A 16396-nucleotide genomic window follows, 5' to 3' on the forward strand; every position below is an offset into this window, starting at 1 on the left:
CCAAAAACAGCACGTACCCTTTAAGGGTTCATCAGCGACGAGGCAAACAGACGTCCATTCACAGCTACAATTAGATCAGCAGCTTCCTCCTGTCTCTCCACTGTCTGACAAAACCCTGCATGTCTTTTTCAGGACCAGCCAATTCAATCAGCATTGATGCTCCGTCTCAAATGATCCTCTGCCTCATTCACAGCAGGCTATCCAACACCTGACACAGCTTAAATGCAGCCGAAGGCCAGTTACTGCACACGCACACACGTGCGCTCACTTCTGCAGTGCATGTTCTAAACACTGCTTTAAATTCATCATCAGCTCGTTACTGCAATGATGTTCAAATCCTCAGACAGCCTTTATTCATCAGGGGTCACCTCAGCGGGTAGCACTGCATGTTTGATTTGACAGCTGTTTTTATGCTGGATGCCCTTCCTGACATGACCCCAAAGGAATTATTATCTCTCCCAGGAATGAAGCAGGAAACTATGGAGCTCCTCAGTGTGACAATAATAATAATAAACAGTTTCCTAAAAGATCGGAAACATTCAGAGAGTCGTACTTGTTCCATAAATATTTGACTGAGCTCAACTCTGTCTGTCATGTTCAAAACAGCAAAATGAAAAAGGTCATTTCAAGTGGAACAAAGAGAAATGTAGGTTTGCTGGATAAAGCAGCTCTTCTGTCAGATCCACCGGTTACACAGCTCTGTAAACACAAGCTAATATATAAAGTAAGCTAGGCTGCAGGTGGCATGTGGACAGGCTTTCTATTGGCTACAGTAATAACAAAGAAAGCCGCGGGCAGCAGCCTGTCGATATCACCACACACACACACACACACACACACACACACACACACACACACACACACACACACACACACACACACACAGCAGTGTATGAGACTGTGAAGGTGAAACAATCTTCGACAGAAGTTTTAAAGTCCAACCGTTTTACAAGAAAAATAAATGGAAAACCTGCACAGAACCACACAGAGATAATCAATGGATAGGCTGATTAAAAGGTTATTCGACAGGTGAAAATATGAATAGCTGTAAAATTACAAATCCTCTGAAGCACCAGAGAGGAACACCTGCTGACAAAATAGCGTCCATGTTAGCAAAAACGTCGCGTGTAAAAGAAGTTCTAACTCAAAACCTCCAAACCAGATCATCATAACATCATAACAAGGCAACACGTGAACAAAGAACTGCATCCGGTTTATTTATGAATGAATATGCAGATTTCATGCACTGTAGTTTGCAGGGGAGGAGAAAGTGGCCAGATTATGGTACAGACTGAGGTACAGTAAGTATAATTGCAAAATAAGACAATATTTATGTTACAGAGGAAGCTAAGTATGAACAGTGGAGACCAGAAGAATAGAAAACATCGACTAAATCTACTAAAGAACAAATGAAAGGTGGACAGAAGAAGAGTGACTTAAAGAGAAGCAGATGGTTTCCAGTCTGTCTCATCACTCAGGTCCAGTTGCAGCTCAGGTACCTCAGCACCTGCAGGCTGATGGGGTCACTGACTGGATGGATGGATGCTGACCAATCGGCTGGCTAGTATTAGCAGCTTAGCTGAACGACTGAGTACCTTGCTGGCCAGCGTGCTATGGCACAATGACTAATGATCCAACTCACTCCTTCACTCAGACCTGCAGGCGAGCAGCGAACTGAGCTGTAATGTAATTCAAAGTAAAAGGTTGGCCTGCTAATGAACACTTTGCATGGAAGAGCACTAAAGGATAGAGACACAGTAAAGCAGTTAGTGACCTGTGAATCATTCAGCATGATTACCAAATATAACCAAATATATATAAAACCATTCAATCATGAAAAATTCAAAACCTTTTCTTAAAAATAAACTCCAACAAGACCTTTTTATGTAAACCAGCAGTTTGTACAGAAGACTTCAAACTGGTGTCACTTAAGAGACAAAATATTTTGCCATGTTTTTAAAAAAATACAAATACATTTGATGTCGACCTTCCTGTGGTGCTCAGTAAAGGGCAGGTGAATGTCAGGAACATTACCTGTGATTCTGATGAATGAAAGAATAACATTTGTTTCTTTAATCAGCGTGTCGAGCACTAAATCACATGTTCAGAGACATTTTGGGTGAATTAAGCCCACATACACTGCGAAATGTTCTCCACCCTGGATTCTGACTAACAGAGCGAGCGTGGTGGTGGGAGAGGAGCTGTGCTGCAAGAAAGTGTAGATGTGAGGGCAGCTCTCAGGTAGGAGATGGGCTATGAAATGACCTTTGCTTTCTGCTCACCTAGCACACAGAGACGCTCTTTATGCTGATGCATTTTGTGTGAGGTGTTGTGATGTGTAGGAACAAAGGCAACAGCAGGAGCAGGGTTCATCTTTGATTGCGTCCTCACAGCTGTGGCTTCACTAACAGGCTCGCCGCTGCTGCAGGGATCCTGGCACCTAGCTCCTCTCAAACCCACACTCCATCTTTATTAGCATACATGAGTACTGTTTACACCTCACAGTTACATTTCACGTGCTTCACGTGTCACTGCTGAAGAAACGCAATGAAACCTAATTATGGGAACATTTGAAAGTCATACAACGACTGCGGCGCGTTGCGCATCTTTGATTTGATCAGTGCTGTCAGTGTTCATGTTAACGACGTGTCTCTGTCAGCGACACAGTGGGTTCTCTCATTATCTCGAGTCTGGACGGTTCATAGCTGAGATGGCTTCACAAGCTTTCACTACACTACACGAATAAGAAGCTTCACGAAAGTTTAAAGTAAGAAATAAAAAGTGTTATCAAACTTCTTTAGGTAAGTTGTGCTCCAATGATATGCATGTATTCATCAATTAAGCATCATTCTGCCTGTTTTATAATTTCCTGTTTTTGTGGAGATGGCATCGGCCCTCTGTGACTCACCTGCAGGACAGGTGCACCCCTCTCCACGCCGTCTTACAGCGGGCGCCACAATGTCCACTGTAATCCTGGATGTCCTGGTTATTTGTTTCTTGCGTGTTTGTGTCCCGCTGATCACTGTGTGCATTACTTCTGTCCACACACCTCAGGTCTCAGCAATAAACACTACTGTCTTCTGTTTTTGTAGCACCGAACGGGACCTTCAGAGGATTTGTGAGGACATTCAGTCAGTAATTAAGACGTTTATACACCCGACCAATCACCACAGAAAATTTACAGCAGCCGTGCTTCTCATTTTGCTCACGGCTACATGACGACTATTTTTCTAGGCTGTAATTTATCCAAAGCTGGAGAAAAATCAATATATGGTTTGATTAGATTTACGAACATTTAACAGCTGTAAAACACGAGCGCTGACTCGGTGCTCTCAGCGGCAATGAGGCCCAAATTTATTTTTCTCAACCTTGAGTGAAAATGCACAGAAAACAAACAATAAACCTCAACAACAGACAGTGCCGTGCAAAAGTCTTGAGCCAACCACCATGTTTTTTTACTATATTTTGCTTCCAAGGGGTCAGACTTTTTTTAAAAGGCTTTCTGACGCAGTCCAAAGTTTTTGTTTCAGCCGAGCACTGAGCACTTCAGTCCTGAACCTGACCGTTTTCTGAGGAATATTTATTTCTTTAAGATACAAACCTATGTAGCAGCTGACAGACAACTTAGCAAAGAAATTAAATTGTATCTTTTGAGACTTTTTAAGTAACATAAGTAACAATCTGTCAAAAAACTGGATTTGAAAATCAGTGGCAACAAGTTTTATGGAGTGATGAAGGCAAATGTTTTTGGTTCAGATCACTGTGTACGGAGGAAGTCAGGAGAACGGTCCAACACTGGGTGTAAACCACAGTGGAGCCTGTGTCACGGTTTGGGGATCTTTCCCAAACTGATGGAATTATGCACGGCCATGACAACGATCCCGAACACACCATGAGGCAGTAAAAGCAAACCTGCACAGGAAACACTAAATTAAACACTCTCAGTCATGGATTGGTCTCCACAGAGCCCAAACCACAACATTACTGAAGCGGTGTGGGATCATCATAGGATGGAACAAAAGGCAGCGAACATCCAAAGAAGAGCTTTGAATGTCCTTCAAGAAGAAAGCTTCCCTAACAGAGTTCAGGCTGTGTTGAAGAATAAAGGTGGTCATATGAAAATGTGACTTTCACTGTTTTTGGCCTGCACACTGTATCTCCACTTATGTTTGCACAGTGCAATAAATCGCTGCACATACTTTCCATTTTCAAGAGATTAAAGTGTGTTGATCACACAATGTAAGAAGGAATTTTTAAAAACAGTGGCTTTGTTTGTCCTTATTTTGGACTTGGTCAACTTCTTTAAAGAAAATACACAGGAAAGCCTAAAAAACAGGCAATTTGTATAAAATGTTCCCAGGTTTTCAGAACCAAAGGTCTTGATTTTAAATATTTTACCAGTCTGTAGTTTAAAAAAAACAATCATATGTGTATATAATCAATTTCTAATCAGAGAACATGAAGCAACCCAAGCACATTTTGTGTTGCTGTCTCAGCCACTGTCAACAGCTTTACCAGGAAGCAGCCAGAGGAACGACTGAGTTTCTGCGTTCATGAGACAGACGTTGATACAACATGTCATTAGAACAGGAGATCCAGTCCAGCATGTTGTGTTGATTCACTGGCTTCACGCTTTCAGACAAAGAATTGCGCTGGTAGCTAGAAAAACAACTCTTGACCTGCAGTATTCCCCGGGCGGTGTACAGAAGGCAGCCCCCCCCCCTCGCCGCTAACCCCTTCTTCTGTGGACTGTATAAATAAATGATGAGACAGCTTCCCCACAACCCTACCACACTCACCCCTGAAACACTTCACACATGCATACACACACATACACGCACACACTCCCCACCCCCAACCTCTTATATTCCCATAGAGGCGTTCTATGACGCGACTCTGTACCGCCAGCATATAAATCCTTCATGGAGACCCTCTAACTCGCCGACCACGAGCAAGATTTGGAGACAAGAACAGGAATAGACCCGCACACCTCCCTACATCAACTCTTTATATATTTGTTGATTTAGTTTTTAGTTCAGACAATTTTTATTTTCCTTTACGCTGCCGCACGCTTCATGTAGACGACTGACCGGTGTTCGGTTTGTCAGGAGGATATCATCTCTCATTGTCTCCATAACTCCCCCAAAACAAACACACACGAACCTCTCCACACGCCAATTCCATGTCCTTCTTTGTAAGGTCCATTTATCCCATTTAACGACACCTCGCTGTGCAATATACACTATATTCTGATGGCATTACTGCCAGGGGAGCTGAAAAGGCCATTACATTATGATTGCCGCTGTATTAGCTCCACTTATCTCTTCCCTGCAAGCGCACAGGTGTAAATCCCGAACAAAGAGAAAGACAAACTGAGCTATAAAAGCGAAGAGACTCGACTTAACTCAGATCTGATATTAATCTAGAGAGACAAAAAGAGTGGGTTCACATAAACAACTTCAACATCCTCTGGTGCCAGGCTGTAAGGAGGAAACACAGCAGTAAAACCAGCCCGACACCCCCACCTCCCTTCCCCCATCGCGCCTTTTTTCTCACTTATTCCCATTCAGCCCTGCAGCCACAATTAATTCTACCAATCATCTCTCTCATCGAGGCCAGGGGAGCATTAAGAATGCACACTCACCGGGCGAGACTGCCAGCGAGGGAGGACCGGAGGAAGGGTGAGGAACTGCAGCAGCTCCGAGTTTATTGTGTACTATTTATACTGCCAGACTGCAAGCAAAGCAGCTCCCTAAAAAAATAAAATAAAGCCTTGTACAGTAGAGAAACACACACTCGACACATTCTGCAAAGTGTTAATATCTTTGTCTTGGTGTGCGAGAGAAACAAATGAGGCACATGTGACGAGTAAATTACCAACAGCCAAGTGAATACTTGACGAGAGGGAGAGAGTGCAAGCAAGAGGCCAGATGGGGTGTGAGATGATCTTTGGACCCGAGAGAGAAGACAAAACATCCAGGCACACTGGAAAATGATGAGAAAATTATACTGGGCAGACGAGCAGAGACAGGCCAAGAAACACGGGTGTGAATGAACTCTAAAGGCAGGATTTTAAAGAAGGTAGGTTTAAAATTTGAATCTATCTTTAAGGTTCTTCTAAGTGTGTATGAAGTGTTTGATATCTTCAGGGTGGAAGCTGGAGCATCTTACAGCTCTGAAGCTGGAAGAGAGACACACACGATGGATAAACTCTGCATTTAATCAGATTACACAGGCTTGAATCAAATATCAACTATAACCACTTTATGAGGAAAGCAGCAGCAATAATTAGAATTATTAGAGTTGAGGAAAACAAATTTAAAACTGCCATTAAAGTATAAGTTTAAGTACGTCTGCAGTCAAACTCACTGTTGCATTTTGTAAATATGCAGCGATTCTCATTTCTTTGTCTTTAGCTGGGAAAATGGAAAATACCTGCAGCGATTTATTCAAACGTACATGGAAACAGAAAATGAACCAAAAACAGAGTTTTGTATGATTCTAACAAGCCTGGATGTTTGCTGGCTTTTGTTCTGATATCTATCAGGATGATCCCACACTGCTTCGGTGATGTTGAGGTCTGGCGAGGCCAATCCATGACTGTGGCGTTCCCCTGTGTGTGTTTTTCTAGCCAGGATTGTTTTTATTGCAACGGTAGTGTGTTCGTGATCATTGTCCCTTTACTTCATCCAGGCCTGACGACTGTAATAGTCTCTATTTTGGCATCAGCCGGGCTCTGCTCGCTCGTCTTCAGCTAGTTCAGAATGAGGCAGCCCGACTCTTGACAGGCGCTCGTAAGCACGACCATATTTCTCCAGTCTTGGCTCGTTTACACTGGCTTCCAGTACGTTGTAGAATTGATTTTAAGTCTCTAAATGGATTAGCTCCGTCATACCTCTCTGATCTTTTAACTAAAAATACTGCAAACAGATCTCTCTGGTCAGCTGATAAGTTGCTTCTAGTTGTCCCTGTCAGAAGGCTCCAGGGGAGACCGGGCCTTTGCGATTGCTGCGCCCGTCTGCTTCTTCATACTAGGATCTCTCCAACACTCGACATTTATAAATCCCGTCTGAAAACACATTTTTGCTCTGTAGCTTTTAATTGTGACTGAGTTTGTTTTATTCACTGTGTGTGTTTGTTCTACTTTTTACTTTTCTTACTGTGTACAGCACTTTGGTCAACATGTGTTGTTTTTAAATGTGCTCATAAATGGGGATGGGTACCGGTTCTGGCATAAACGGTAGTAACCAGACCGAAAAGCAGCGCACATTTTGGTGCTTTATTTCGGTGCTTTTTTTTCCCTGAGATGTCACACACTTTGGATTCCAGCCAATCATTTTACGTTTCCGAGGATAGTAGGCGGGGCCAGGTACGTAGGTTCTTTTAGAGCAGAGCTACAGATTAAAAATGTCCAAGGCGAAGCGGTCAAAGTCTGGCTGTACTTCACAGCAAAAGATGCAAACTCAGCAGCAACAAGTGCTTTAAGCTGATACTGTGATACTGTCAAAGGAGGTAACACCTCGAATCCGATGAAACACCTGGCAACGCATAGCGTTTTTTTTTTAAAGCCAAGAAATGCGCCGTATTTGATAGCTTGCTGCGAGACCTCACACCGAGCGCATCTACTGCGGGTGTGGTGCCTGTTATCGGACCCGGAGTTAGCAACATCCCCCAAAAACACGAAGAGGAGAGTCCTGGCCCCTAGCCCTGCCAGTGTAGCAGAAATGATGAGGATGATGATGCAGCAGCAGCCGTTCTTCTCTGCGTGGGCAGCTTAATGTTGTTCGTGTGTAATTTACGTTGAGTAGGCTAACCACGTTATTACATTAATGCATGTAAGGTGAACTAGCAAACACCATCATAGCTACATGCGGCTGTCTTCTTGTTTGATGGCAGATACTCCCTTCACCCTGGCAAAAAAGGCTAAAATGACCAAAGAAAAAGAGGGAAACAGCTAAACATGAGGTTTTTGGACAAAGTTGGTGTTTTTTCCATTGTTTAAGCTTCCAGCCAAGAGTGATGCCATATATGCCCCATAGCTGCAGAAAAGGCTAACATTGTTATCTTTTTACAAAAAAACAGCTGAACATGAGAGGTTTTTGGACAAAGTTTGTGTTCTCCATTCTTTAAGCACCGGCACCGTTTCAAAAGTACCGGTTTGGTACTGGTATCAGATAAAACCTACACGATACCCATCCCTACTCCCTATAAATAAATAAATTGATTGACTGATTGATTCTGAATGTATAATGCCATCACTTTTAAGCCACACCTCCACTGAGACCATTTCTGATGAGGCTTCAGTGACTAGTAGGTGATCAACTAAAGCAGGGGCGTCCAGGCCTCGAGGGCCGGTGTCCTGCAGGTTTTAGATCTCACCCTGTGTCAACACACCTTATTCAAATGATTAGTTCATCACTAGGCCTCTGGAGAACATCAAGACATGTTGAGGAGGTCATTTAGCCCTTTGAATCAGCTGTGCTGGATCAAGGACACATCTAAAACCTGCAGGACACCGGGCCTCGAGGCCTGGGTTTGGCTAATAGCTGTTTGGGAATCACCGTGTTGTTGCAAAAACACAGTTGTATGCCTGTCAAATGTTGTTCTCTTACCAGTTTTCTTTAGATTCAGCTAAAGAAAAGGAGGATAGTAGTAAAATGCCCAAATAAACAATTTAAAAATGTGTTCTTTTGTAATTATCTATGTGTAGATACATCACTGGTTCATTGTTAAGCGTCTTAACAAACAACAAAAGCATTTGATTGAAAATGGTCAAGGAAACAGACTGGACTGAAAAAGTGAGCAAAAAAATTAGCCACTGTTCAAAGAGAAAAACTGAAAGACCCTCATAAACCCCGGAGAACTCATGCTCAAGACCACTTTAAAAAATGACAGGAAAGTCTGGCGTCTTGGGGCCAAAATACAAAGAAACAAGTCTTGATGCATTCTCAATCATCCAGGTAAGGAAATCTCTAAAAGTTTTGGAGACAAAGAAATAATGTGACTCAAGACTTTTAGTGCCGTAGCTTGTAGAGCTAGTGGTGTGTTGGATCTGTCCAAGGTCCTGATGCTGGAGAAGAAATGAGCTCAAAATGCCTCCGTTAAAAACAAACAAACAAGCCTGTCGTAGAAACAGAGCAGACAGAGTGGAAGGTTCAAGACAGAGAAACTTTTACTTGTCAATCAAACTGTGTAATTAGGAGAGTACAAAAGATGCAGAGAAGTTTGGCAGTGCAGCAATTACCCCAGTGAGTCCCTAAACAAGACAAAGATGCTACAACATGCTGATGGACGCACACTAACAGGCAAAGTTTCTGAGAACAACATGAACTGGGTCACATTTGTTTTACAGGCTGAGTTTTGTCCATAATTTGTCCTTCATATATAAAAAAGAGAACTAACAAGAAACAATGCAACTAAACTCCTAATGCATGACATAAACCCTTCGCTTAAGGCATTCTTACATCCATTGTAAACTCAGATGTACAGAAGAAAAAGTATAAATGTGAACAGAAACATCTCGCTGTAGGTCAGTAAAGGAGGAAACATGGCTGAAAGCTAACTGGGAATAAGGAAGCAACATGAGGCATGACGGGACAGAGAGAGAAGAAATAGGAAAAATTACAGTCCACACAGAAAGCAGTGTGAGACCAGGGGGCTGATGGGAAAGTTAATTAATGCCTGCCCTACTTTGTTAGAGGGCAGTAAATAAACTAAAAAAGCAAAGCATAAGAAAAGTCAGCGTGTGTGCGTCAGTCTGAGCAAACGTCTTTATCTCTTGCCTTTCTTCTCCTCTCTCCCTTCTTATTTTACTGAGCCGCTGCTGTGAAGTGTTATCTCTGACAGTCAGAGTGACACAAAGTTTGGCTCAGACCCCCCCTCTCTCCTCCCAGCATCGCGGGCCTTGAAGATCAGGATAGTTTCTCTGAGAGTTTCACTGACTGCATCTACCTACAGGTAGATAGAGAAAAGGCAAACTGATAGCAGCACAAATTAAGCTGTCTGATTTATCTCATTGGGCGAAATGCTCGGCTGGACTTTTCAGCTTCAGTCGCACTCGGACAGCCTTTGAGATCCAGAATAATATAAGAAAAAACAGCCTGTGTGTAAAATCTGCTCTCAGGATACTGTAAACTAAAAGGAAGCATACACCACTTTCTTTGATCAGTAATATCATTCTGCTGTCAGAGTCGTTTCTTAAGCCTGTGCTTGCTTTTTAATGCGATAGTCATTATTAATATCATATTTCTTTACACAGGCTCCCACAGCTGGAAAATGCAGATTGTATTCCTGGCAGCAGTTCGTAGTTTAATAAAGGAGCAGGAATTAGTATCAATGTCTTAGTATGCAGAGTCACGCAGCAGATCAGTCACACAAAACTGAAGCAAATCTAATCTCACATCAGATCTGATTTCATGGAACCAGTCGCTGCAGAGTCGGTCTCTACGGTAAGGACGACTTCCCTGAGAGTCTCAGAGTTTTGTTATAGTTGTTACTAAAGATTTCCTCTTAAATGCATTATGATGTCACTAGAATCACGATTTTGTGGGCACCATTATCACTCTGTGGTTTTCTCTCTGTTGGAAAGACCACGTTACACACACAGCATGCAAAAAACGAAAGTTTCTGCAGGACTGAAGTCTGCGCTGCTGTTTACAATAAGTGCAAATATTTCAGCTACATTTCATCTATTTATCTGAATGAACTTGTTCCCAGTGCAAAGGTGCTGAATTTGTATTACTTGTAACACAATTTTCTTTTAATGACAAATGGTCCAGAACACTGGTACTAAACTTCTGTCCATTTAACTGGTACAAAGAAAATGTACCAGTTAATACGATGAATACGAAGCCTTGCAGGTTATTCGGAAAATAAAAACTTTTTTTTACTAGTCCCAGGTTTTTACTGGGACTTTCTCCATTATCAACCATTTGGGAACCAGCATCTAATTAGTGCCCTACACATCTGTTGTTCTGTGGATTAAAGGATGTTGTCGCCATCTCACTTGCAACATCTGGTCTCTGCATGCTAATATTTGCCAATAGCATTTAGCATGAATGAAACATGACACACACGTCTGTTATGTAAATCTGGTATTTCACAGTTACAGTCGTTTGTTTTTGCTTTATATTATATCACAGTTTTATAGTTTTGCACTGCACCCACATCACTCTGCACAGAAAGGATGAACTGATCTCTTTCAACTCAACATTATAAAACATCAGCAAAAACCTTTCCCACAGTCTGCAGAAGTGAGTGAAGATTGCACTTCTCATTTGTGTAAATCTTGAACCATTAAAGTAGGATTACACAACACTATAGAACACTTGTGCATGAGCCGGCAGTGACTGTGAGCAGAAAATATGGTAGCACAGAGCTTCAGGATACAAAATACAAAGCTGCTCTTGGAAAACTGCTCCCTGATTCACTGAGCTGGAAAAATGAAGTATATTTTGAGTAACACCTAATTAAAAAATTAGAAGAGATGTGCAAGAGGGACGAGGGGGGAGAGTGTGGGGGACAGCAGGGTGCAGGGCAGCAGGCATCATGAACTAACTGCACAGGTCCACAGCTGGAGGGGAATTCCTTCATGTGTTTAAGTGTTTCCACTGAACCAAAACACTATTTCTGAGCTGCTATCTGGAAGCAAAGATGTTGAGCAAACACAAATGTTTGTGAGAACTGACCCAGTAACACTATAAAACCTTTTGTCCTGCTCCAAAGCTTTTTCACCAAACACTTATCTCCTGAATGATGACTAGACTCAGCTGACAGCCTAACACCATTAGTCAGGGCTGGTCTACATGGTCACGGCTCATTAAGATAACAATAAGGTTTACGTTGAGCATCACACAAACGTGACTGATATTAATCATCTGGTCTGTGGAGAAAAGAGCGTCGGAAATGCTCGATTGTGCTGCTAATGTCTCATTTTGCCGCTCTGCTGGAGAGGCACGGAGGACTGCAACCTCTAACGTGTTGCTTCAGCGGCTCTCTTTTCATTTTTGCCTCCTTGGTTGTCTCTTCATCAGTTTTCCTTCAGCTTGAGGAAAAATAGATGTTTATTTCCTCTCTCAGCTCCCTCCTTCGCTGTTTCTCCTGTCCCCATCTTTCCTCACCACTGAACTTATTCTTCTGATCTACATGCAGCCAAGTGGAAGGACTGAGCGTGGCATCCTAGACTCACTGCATTCATACGGAAAATGAGGAGCACACAGGAGCCGAGGAGGAAGTCATCAGGGTCCAGTTTGCAGCTGTACTAAAGTATGGTAGCAGTAAGACGGGATGATCGGTTATTCAAAAGAGAGAAACAATACTGAGAGTGTCATTTTTTCTGTGCATGTGCGCTGATTTTTTTTTCTGCACCTGACAAAGACAAAGGAGCAACAGCAGAGCCATCCCCAAAGTACAGTACATACACACAACAGAAGCTTTCAAACACGCTTCAAAATTAATATGTCTCATTATCGCACTTCGTCCATCTTTGCACTTTTTAATCAATATTACAGCCTGTGTGAAAAACCACACGACAGGGGAACGGAGCAGCTGTCCTGTAGATTTTGCATAACCTTACATCATCTGCACGAGCTCCGCTGTAGTCTGCTCGGTCCTTTCTTACATTGGAAGCGTGCGCAGTGTCGTAAGACAGAGGACTTCTCCGGTCAAGCCGACTGATGAAATAAGCTAAATATATCACCGCAATAACAGGTGAAAAGTGATGCAGCTGAAGATCAGAAACGAGGCGAGATCATGAAGAAAGAAACAAAATAAAATTGCTGTGAAAATTGTGCACATGGGAAGCAGTTGACACCTTTGATGGATGAAAAGAGGAAATGAACTGCCATGTTTCAAGCACTTATTATTCACTGGAGAACCAGAGCAGGCTTAATGAAAAGGGCCGATTTTCTTATTTAATACAGTTAAATAAAAACAGAAAAAGACAAAAGCATTTAGTGGCAAAAACCAAAGAATAATCAGGGACATTCAGTGCTAGCTGCTCAACGGATACTTAAAAAAAATCACATGTTGATTACAGTACACGTAAGGTAAGATGGGAAAGAAATGCTTTATTCAAACATTAGACCTGCAGCCAAAATGACCCTCGACAGCAGAGCTGCTTTTGACAACTATAATAACACCTGGAAGGAGGAAAATTGCTCTTCCATTTCCATTTCCAGTTTTAGCGTGTGTGTGTGTGTGTGTGTGTGTGTGTGTGTGTGTGTGTCCTGCCCCATTTTTGAGCGCTGGTTAGTTGGGAGTGACATTGTCATTATCGACATCTCTGCCTGCTCCCCTGGATCCTGTAGCCATTAGCAACCGACTCCGGGAGTTGGCCTCTCCTCTGTTGCAGCCAATTGCTTTCACATCACTGTGTAACTGTGTGCATGAATGCGAATGAGCAGGTGCTCCTTATTCATTTGTGTGTGTGTGTGTGTGTGCATCCATGTGTGTGCACGCATGTTGGATGTGGCTCTATGATAGCACCATGATTGAATGTGTCTGGCTAGATTATTTGATAAAATGCAGTCTCACTCTTACTCATTTATTCCCAATTTATTTTGTGTCAAGACAAATGTTCCAGGCCGCTTTAGCTCCGCAGCGAGAGAACAGAAATAAACAAAACATGCACATATTCAAACCAGTCGTGCTGAGCAGAAAACTGCACAGCAGAAGAAAGCAGTCAGCATAAGATAATCAATAAGCCCTGATTAGTCCTACTCAGTACCTTTGTATTGCGTGGCAAGCAACCGCCCTTTCTGCGTGTGCCCGGGAATCAATACTGTGATCTCTGATTAGGCCGCGATGCACATCTCACTGAGCAGAGGGAAAAGAGCAGTATACACCAACTGACTGTGAAATTAGACTGAAAAAGCACCAGTGCATGATAGATGGCAAACTCAAACCATATTGCAGGCCACGTTTCCCAGAACACAAATTAAGCTGAATGTATGTTCCTAAAAGGCATAAGAGGAGAGCGATTCAGCGTCAGATTTCCGGCTCAAAGCCCAGCTTCTAATAAGGAAAGTCAGCAAATGCACGATTGTTGCTGCTGTTTTTGTTCATGAGTACAATAACATACGTTCAATATGTTTTCATAACCGAGCTGCGTACTGTCATAGCTCTTTGCTTTGGAGCAATTTCTTTCCTCTGCAAGCCTCCAGGTCGACACTTTACATAACAGATTCAATACCCCGAGCACTTTTTGGCACAGTGACATGAAAATCCTTTTACACTGAAGGCCGTGTGTCCACCCAAGAAAATCTGCGTACTCCCAATAATTGTTTCTAAAGTCACATCAGACTCAGGTGCACTGTTGTATTTCTGGGCTAGAGTACGCGATGTCAAGAAATACTGATTTCTTTGTATTTTTGATCACATGAACTGTTTTTGTATCAGATTAGACAGTTAAAAATTCCCCAATTTAAAACACATTTGTTCACCGCAGAAATGGATAAATGGAGACAAATATAAAGTGCTTATAAATTATGCTAATAAGTCTTTTTCCCTGTTACCATGGAAGCCACTCGTGTGACAGATCACTGGGGTGTGCCTATAGGGAACTAAGAATACCAGTGAGAAGCGTGTGTGTGGGAGAGCGATCATATATTAGAGCTACATTACTCGCTGGTGCACGAGTTTAATCAGGCCGGTAATGTAAGCAGAGCGGGCTGATGGAGGAGGGTCCTCTGGGAGTTGCAGCTCTTTGTGTCTCTCAAATCCCTCTGGACCAGGACATCCTCCTCCTCTCACCTCTACATTGCCATCTTTCCACCCCCATTTTCTATTCCTACCCCCCCCCTCTTCGCCTCCACCTCTCATTCCCTTCATAGTTGCTCCTGAGCAGCTTTTAAGAACATAGAGTCTAAAACTCCCCCCCACCCCCAATCGTTACACATCTCTTAGTGCCACTAACCACACAAACATGACCTAAGACAATCAAACCACTCCCCCTTTTTTGGACACACTCCTATATGTCCCCCTCCTCTGGCCGGGCGCCACTCCCTTTGTGCCGTGCGGCCCCCGCGGCAGATGATCGATGTGACAGATCGGGCCCCGGCAGCGGCTGGGAGCCCCGGCGTAGCTGATGGGTTATTCATTACAGCAGGCTTCAACTGTCCTTTAAGGGCCCTTAAATGCCACAGAGCAAAGCTGTGCTCAACACAAACAACCTTTATTGTGATGGATGTGACGGCATGAGCCCGCGAGGACCTACAGGTATCCACCCTGCTGCTGGCTGTGCAACAGGATCACCGTTTACCTGAGTCTCTTATAGAAAGGTGGAGGTAATATATTTAAATGACACGGATAGCTGCGTATTAAAGTCAGCGTTAGTACTATTACTCTAACAATATAATGTTACAGTGACATTTGACTAAATCACAAACTGAGGGCCCTCTTACAGTTTGCACTTTAGTTTAAAGAGCAAATATTTAATATTCTTTTTAAGCTTCAGCAAATATATCTCACAATATCATGTCTGATAGTGGATTTCATTATGAAATCATTAAATGCATCATATATTTTTATTTCATGTTTAGATTTGCTGAAAAAAATGAAATTCAGCAACAGAATAAAATTAATTTGTACGAGTTCAGAGTGACTGGTGCGCCGTAGCGAGCAGCTTGTACCTGAATTTGAAGTTCTTCTCTTTTTTCTTGTTAATACTGAGGAAAACAGCAGTTAATAGTTCACAAAGACGAGCTTGCTCCACTGAGGTGACCGGCGTGCACACGCTGCTCGCATCGCAGCTCTCTTTGCACAGTTTCAAACGAGTGTGTTTGTAAACAACAGTAAAGTCTCCACGATTGAACAAACCGAGTCATCACTCTGAGTTCAGGTCTGTACTCGGGGTGATGACTCGGTTTGTAAAAGTAAGACAACAACTAAATGATGATGTTGTTGTAGAAGAATCCATCCCATAAACGCACTGAAGCTGGTTGATGTCGGTCACGACTTTCACACAGGAAGAAGTAAAGAGATCCACAAACATTAAAGCATTTCTCATGACCCGTCTGTTCATCAGTCAGCAATCGTCTACACAGGAAGGAAAACGAGGAGTGTTAGCCGCTCTCTGCATGATGTGTAATCCTGAAGTGTGCGAGCAGAAATCACCACAAACTGATCTGTCTGTAGCTGCTGGGAGGGGGTTTGGGAACCACTGTGGAGAAACCATTAAACTTTGGGTGCTTCATCAGTGTCTGTGCACCTTGCAGTTGCAGAGTCATCAGCCCTAAAATCCAGTCTCATCAGCAGCTACAGGACATGTCTGATGGAAGTGCTCGCTTACTTTTTCCAGCCTGCACTATAAATAATTGTGTTCACTGTGTTCAAAGACATGAAAAACGCAGCTTCTGTGTTACCGGTTTAGTTAAATAGTGTTTGCCTGGTGCTTAGA

The 16396-nt window shown here is 42.8% G+C and overlaps 1 protein-coding gene across 2 annotated transcripts in view; it reads right to left on the bottom strand.

Annotated features, from left to right (window-relative positions):
- xpr1a (xenotropic and polytropic retrovirus receptor 1a) overlaps window positions 1-16396 on the bottom strand; it is a 70265-nt gene that overhangs the window by 20869 nt on the left and 33000 nt on the right. The gene's annotated exons all lie outside the window — the stretch shown is intronic.

Source organism: Copadichromis virginalis, linkage group LG23 (genome assembly GCF_057382275.1).
Source record: "Copadichromis virginalis isolate Kocher_CV1m ecotype Utaka linkage group LG23, C_Virginalis_male_GT1.1, whole genome shotgun sequence".
Taxonomy (NCBI): Eukaryota; Metazoa; Chordata; class Actinopteri; order Cichliformes; family Cichlidae; genus Copadichromis; species Copadichromis virginalis.